Source organism: Tiliqua scincoides, chromosome 7 (assembly GCF_035046505.1).
Source record: "Tiliqua scincoides isolate rTilSci1 chromosome 7, rTilSci1.hap2, whole genome shotgun sequence".
In the NCBI taxonomy this organism is placed as follows: Eukaryota; Metazoa; Chordata; class Lepidosauria; order Squamata; family Scincidae; genus Tiliqua; species Tiliqua scincoides.
Window position 1 is genome coordinate 59,405,875 of NC_089827.1, and position 6,107 is coordinate 59,411,981.

Sequence of the window (6,107 nt, forward strand, 5' to 3'; positions counted from 1 at the left end):
CACCATATGCCTCTTCACATTGTTCCCTCCCAGCCTCTTACCTTTATACAGTCTAGGCTGCTACCACTCTACTTTCCTTACTTCCTCTCCTATTCTTCTTTCGTTGGCAGCAAAAACAGGAAGCAGGGGAAATGCAATGCCACCACCAGTGGGGAGAAAAAAAAGTTGGGACTTGAACATGCTTCACCAACAGGGTGCAACAGCAAATATAAATTGATGGCAATTTCAGGTGTGGAGTGGAGGGACGACAAGGCTTGCAATATAGCCTTCCATTTCATATATTCTGGAACCTTCATATGCTGTTCACATTTGTTTTGCTGATGTGATAGTGTATATATGGACTAACTGGGTCATTGGGAAGGGAACATTTTTAATGAATTTCTTTAAAATTTAGATATAGGATTTCAGTATAAAATGTTAACCATTTCCACCCTGATGTGGGAAGAAGAGGAAGAATGGGGATGGAAGAAGGGAAGGAGAGGGGATGAAGTTCTGATAAAGGGTTTTATTCTCATCACTGCGAAAAGGGAACTACTGGGGAATGTTCTTTCAGAGCACAATTTCATTTCCATACCTGAAATACCTGATAAATGTTATCCTTAGGATATATCTTTCTTCTTTCCTTTCAACGACACCAGATTATGATTCAAATATCCTGGCTGAATTATATTCCGGGACCGCACCAGAAACTTAGGAAACACTTTAATGAACTCAGTGCCATTCTAAGAGAGATTGTGAATGAACATAAGAACACCAGGGACCCCACCTTTGCAAGAGATTTGATTGATGGATACTTGGATGAGCTGGAAAAGGTAAGAGAAGGTTTATGGACCAGTGTTGGCATTTGCACCATGCATGCCCAAAGGCCTATGTAGACTCACTCAGGCCTTGTTAGCCATCGCACATGCACAGTTTGCTTTGTCATCCTACTTCAGTAAGCTGAGCATTTCCACACCCCAGGCAGTGAAAGCCAGAGCTGCAGCAGGGAACTCACGGAACTTTTCCCTGTACCATTGTTGAGGAAGGGAAACATTCAGTGCAATCTTGTCAGAATATTTATTCTTAAAGTGTTTGTACATCTTTTCTGTCTCACATAAGGGACCACCCAGGCACCGAACAATACATGTGATAAATCTTTTAAAAAGACTCAGAGATGAAAAAATCAATACAGCCATAAAAAGCAATCATCCAGCAACAGAACCAGGAAGCACCAAGAAAAGAAATAGTTCGGTATATTTAACAAATTATATCCATCAAAACACAGGACAGGGTGTGCTCAGCCTTCTTCATCCTTCATGAGTATTCTTGCTCCTTCCCTGAATGTGGGCCAGTCTCAGCCCCAGGGATTCCATTACTGGACGTCATCAGCCCTGAGTGCCTTATTAAGTTCTGGGTCCTCACCTTCCTGGACTGTATGTCCCCCACCCCCATCTCCTGCTCTACCTGGCCCCAGTGGTGTAGCTAAGGTGGTGCAGGGGGTAGCAGTCGCACCAGGCAACAAGCTTTACGGGGGACAACAAGCTCAGCTTGACACTTGTGGCCAAAATTGTGAAAATCTTGATAGTATGAATAATACCATTATATTATATATCATTGGAAAGGTAATTTAACACAGAATGCAATGAAACAAACCACAATAGAATATCTGTTTTCTATCAAAAGTTATGGCCAATTAACCAGAAAACAAAAACACAACTGCCTTAAGGAACAAAAAGTAGCTTTCTCTAACTCGAAACTGACCTATGAGACTAATTGTTCTGAAATCCAATGAGATGTTATTATGATACAGCATGGAACCAATAAGGTGTTAATACGAGAGCTGACACGTTCATTAGCTATGCCACTGCCTGGCCCTGCCCTGTGGTTAAAGGAGGTATGCTCAGCCAGCAGGGCCTCTTAGAAAAATTTTATTAGGGGGTACAACTTTTATTTTGGGCCCCTTTCCAGAGAAGGAGGGGCAAAACAAGGCAGGGGGAGGGTGACAACAAGTGGAATAGTCTTTGGAGCCCAGGTCTACTGCCCTTGAGGCATTGACAGCTAGATACAGTAACATGGAAAACCAAACACACGCCTCTCTAAAATCTTTTCAATATAAAAAATCATTACCAAAAATGACTTTGTGCATATGAGATAGGAAAATGTAAGATCCCAGGAAATTTCTGGGTTCCCCACCGTGGGCTTCTGGGCCCCCTTTTTGATCCTGGGACTGGGTACAAATTACTCCCTTTACCCCCCACCCCCACCCCATGGTCCCTGTCAGCCAGTGCAGATAGGTACCCGTCTGGCAGTGAGCAGTCACCAGAAGGAGGTCAAAGTCTTCTCTTCAAGGATGCACAACTGCATTGCCTCTGTCTCTGTGCCTCCCACCTGCCCACTTTCTGGTGGCATGGCACCTTCTTTGAGACATGGCACATACTCATGAGTATTTGCAAGAGGCTAACAGTCGTCCCTGGCATTGTGCCTGGGTGCTTGGGGAACGGTGGGCATGCTGGATGCGGTGATGTCACTAATGGGTGAGAGGGGTGCAGAACACACCAGGTGATGCACTTGGGGGGGATTATACCCAGGGCCTCAGAGGAATTTTATCAGGGGGTACAAAGTTTCTTTTGGGCCCCTTCCCAAAGAGGGAGGGGGTGAAACAGAGTGGGGGGTGGGCAGAATGGGGGCAAAACAGGCAGGGGGAAATTGGCAGCAGCCAGAATAGTATTTGGAGTCCAGATCTACCAGTCTTCCCCATGCAGAGCTCAGATCTCCCTGCCTTCCTGGCATTGACAGCTAGATACAGCACCCCGCATGGGCAGTGAGCCTGGTTGAGACTGGAAAATGGAAGATCCCAGGAAATTTCTGGACCCCTTCCTTTGGCTCCTGGGCCCCCTTTCTCACCCTGGGCCTGGGTACAAATTACCCCCTTTACCCCCCTCTCCTAGGCCCTGATTACGCCACTACTAACCCAAATTGTGAAATCTTGGTGTTTTCAAATAATACCATCATGTTATACGTATATCATTTGATGTGGAATTTCATGAAGAATGCAATGAAACAAACCTCCCTGAAATATTTGTATTCTGCCAAATGTTATGGACAAAAAAGAGAAACACAACTGCCTTATGTAATAAAAAATGAATTTTCTTAACTTAAACCGACGAATAAGACCAATTGTTTGGAAAGCCAATGAGGTTTTATTATGACACAGCAGGGAACCCATAGGGTGTTAGTGCGAGTCAGTTCTCATTTCTACGTATCAGAGCTAATACAAGAACTCTTATTTAGTTGTATGAGTGCCCACGTGGTTTTTGTTGGTTAGTGATTTGTTGGGTGAACCTGTACTGTTGTATATTAAAATAAATAAATGAATAAAGAAAGTTAATAGCGTTAAACCAACCCTAGTGATGACAATGTATTTAGCTTGTATGATGCTGTAATTTATTCTGTATGGTCTGGTATGGGAGGAGGTCCATCATGGGGTGATGCAGTGAGCCCCTGCACCGGTTGACATGAATTCATGCTTGGATGCCTTTGGATGGCACAGATTGATGCTCCCTCTTTTGGGCTTTGAAGCGGGAGCTAGAGTCCCCAAGGTGTTGAAGAGAGTTGAGAAATGGACAATTCTAAATAGAAATTAAATGGTTTCTCTGCCCAACATGAAGCAAATTGAATAAGATATCATGGAGGCTGGTGCTTTAAATGTGGTTGACATTTCCGAGGGTAGCTGACTTCTTTTATTATTGCAGTAGCCCCCCCTTCGGCAGCCTCAGTTTCCACGGTTTGTCCATGATTCCCAAATCCCCCCCATCATGCTCATGACTCACCTCTTCTTGTCTCCAAATGCTTTGTTTGCAAAGCAACGGTATCAGGAAGTGGACAGCAGAAGAAATTTTCTGGAAAAGGAAGCAGCAAGAACATTAGCTTCATAGCTGCTAGAGGGAAGCTAGAGGAGGCAACACCAGAATGCTAACAGGAAGGAAATAGACCTCAAAGGAAACAGACAGAACACTAGAACCTGCTTCTCACTGTTGCCTCCTTTAGCATTCCTCTAGTGGGTATGAGTCTAGCATTCTCACTGTCTGCTTTCTTTTCTGAAAAGCTTCCTCTGTTGTCCGCTTCCTGTTAGCAGGACTTGTCTCTTTGACGGAGGCCTTGCTGAGCAGCACTCCGGAATGTCTTCCGGCACCACGGTAATTATGGCTTCTCACTGCAGTTTTGGGTATTGTGGTAGCAGTAGGAATGTGTAGTTATGGGGCAGCTCCCGTACATATTTCCACCCAAAATCTTGGGACAGTGAAAGCCAAATAACCTTTTATGGTCTCTTGAGTAACTTGCAGGTTACGGATTAGAAGAGCACAGTGTTCCCATGCAAACAGAATGCAATCTGGTGTTTCTTCCATGTCAATGACCAAATTGTTTAACTTTGTCCAGGCCAAAGGGGATCCAGAGAGCAGTTTTAATGAACTGAACCTGATAAATGTTGTTTTCAACCTGTTTGGGGCTGGCACTGAAACCACTGCTTCCACAGTTCTTTGGGGACTGGTCCTTCACCCTGAGATTCAGATTAAGTGATCTGAGACAGAGAGCTCTCTCAAAGGGTTTGGCAGCTTTCCAAACCCTTTCACTGGAGCTTTCACTGGTCTTCTAAAGGTATGTGTCATCCCACAATCATGTGTCTGGCTTATGCCAAGTCAAAGATGGATTGGACTTCAGACTGTGAAAGACAGTGCAGTGTGAGGATTTAACACAAAATCCATGGCATCTTCAGTTAAGGGCTTTGGAGCAAAGATCTCTCCCAGGTGTGACAGCAGTGTCTCCTCTCATAGTATTAGGTCCAGGGATGGGCAAATCCATCAAGGCTTGACTTGAGTCAAGAGTCACTGCCCCCCATAATCTGACTCAAAAAAGCCTCATAACGGGGGCACTTTCCAAGTCTCCCAGTCACCCTTTCATGACTCTAAAGGACTCAAGTCAAGTTGCTCCCCCTTTAAAAAGCCCACTGTGAAAAAAATGGGGTTGCTGCTGAGGGGTGTGTTTGTGTTGGAGTTCCCTTTAACTCCAGAGGGGGGTAAAGGGGGTAATTTGTCTGGATATTGTGTTCTCCATGTATCAATCATCTGTAATTCTTCTGCCATTTCCAAAAAAGATCTGGGTGGGGTTCCTCCTCTTTTTAAAGGTCTTTTATTAAATTTTCTGTCCCATTTAATTTGAAAGACCGCATTAAAATCTCCAAATAGAAAAAGATCCCTATCTTCTCCAGCAATTAGTTTCTCATGTAGTCTTCTATAAAACTTATCTTGATGGGTGTTTGGTGCATAAATATTGACAATTAATGCTTTCCTTGTTTCAACTTGGATCTCTACAATAAAAATTCTCCCATCTTCCGATTGCCATTTCAATTTGGGTTCCAATTTGGGGTTAACATATGTAGCTACCCCTCTTTTCTTTTGGTGTGAGTCTGAGGCAAAAAGGAAATGGAAAAGGCTTCAGGAGTCAACCTCAAGGCAAAATCCGGAGCCGGAGTCCCTGAGGCAGTTCATGGCTGAACACAGTCACGTTCTGGCAACTCCTGCAACGCCGCTGGAACCAACCGTATTGGCCTCTGCCTTTCCATTGGACCATTTCAGCGACGTGGAGAGGGGGGATTTGCTGCATGGGTAACAGCCTATCCTCCATACCTACTTTACCCAGGCTTCGCGCACTGGAGAGGACACTCTGTTCCAGAACCACCATTCAGAGTGTGACACCATAGTCTTCCGAGACTGAAGGATGCCAGCAAGAAGAGGCAAAAAATAAAGTTCCCATTTTTCTATTTTTAAGAAATCTAGCATCATTTTTTCTAATATGTGTTTCTTGTATACAGATTACATCTGCTTTGGTTTGATATAATTGGTGAAATATTCTTCTACACTTCTGAGGAAAATTCAATCCATTAATATTTACAGAAAAAAATTTCACTTGTTGTGCAGCCATTTTCACTTAGAAATTTGTTTTGTCTTTCTTGTTAATCTACTTATTTTCTGTCTTGTACTGTCCTTCTTCCTCCTACTGCTCCTTGTACTTCTTCTTGTTCTTGTTCTTGGCTGTCATCTGTATCTTGCTCCTTTTTCTTTTTTCCCTTT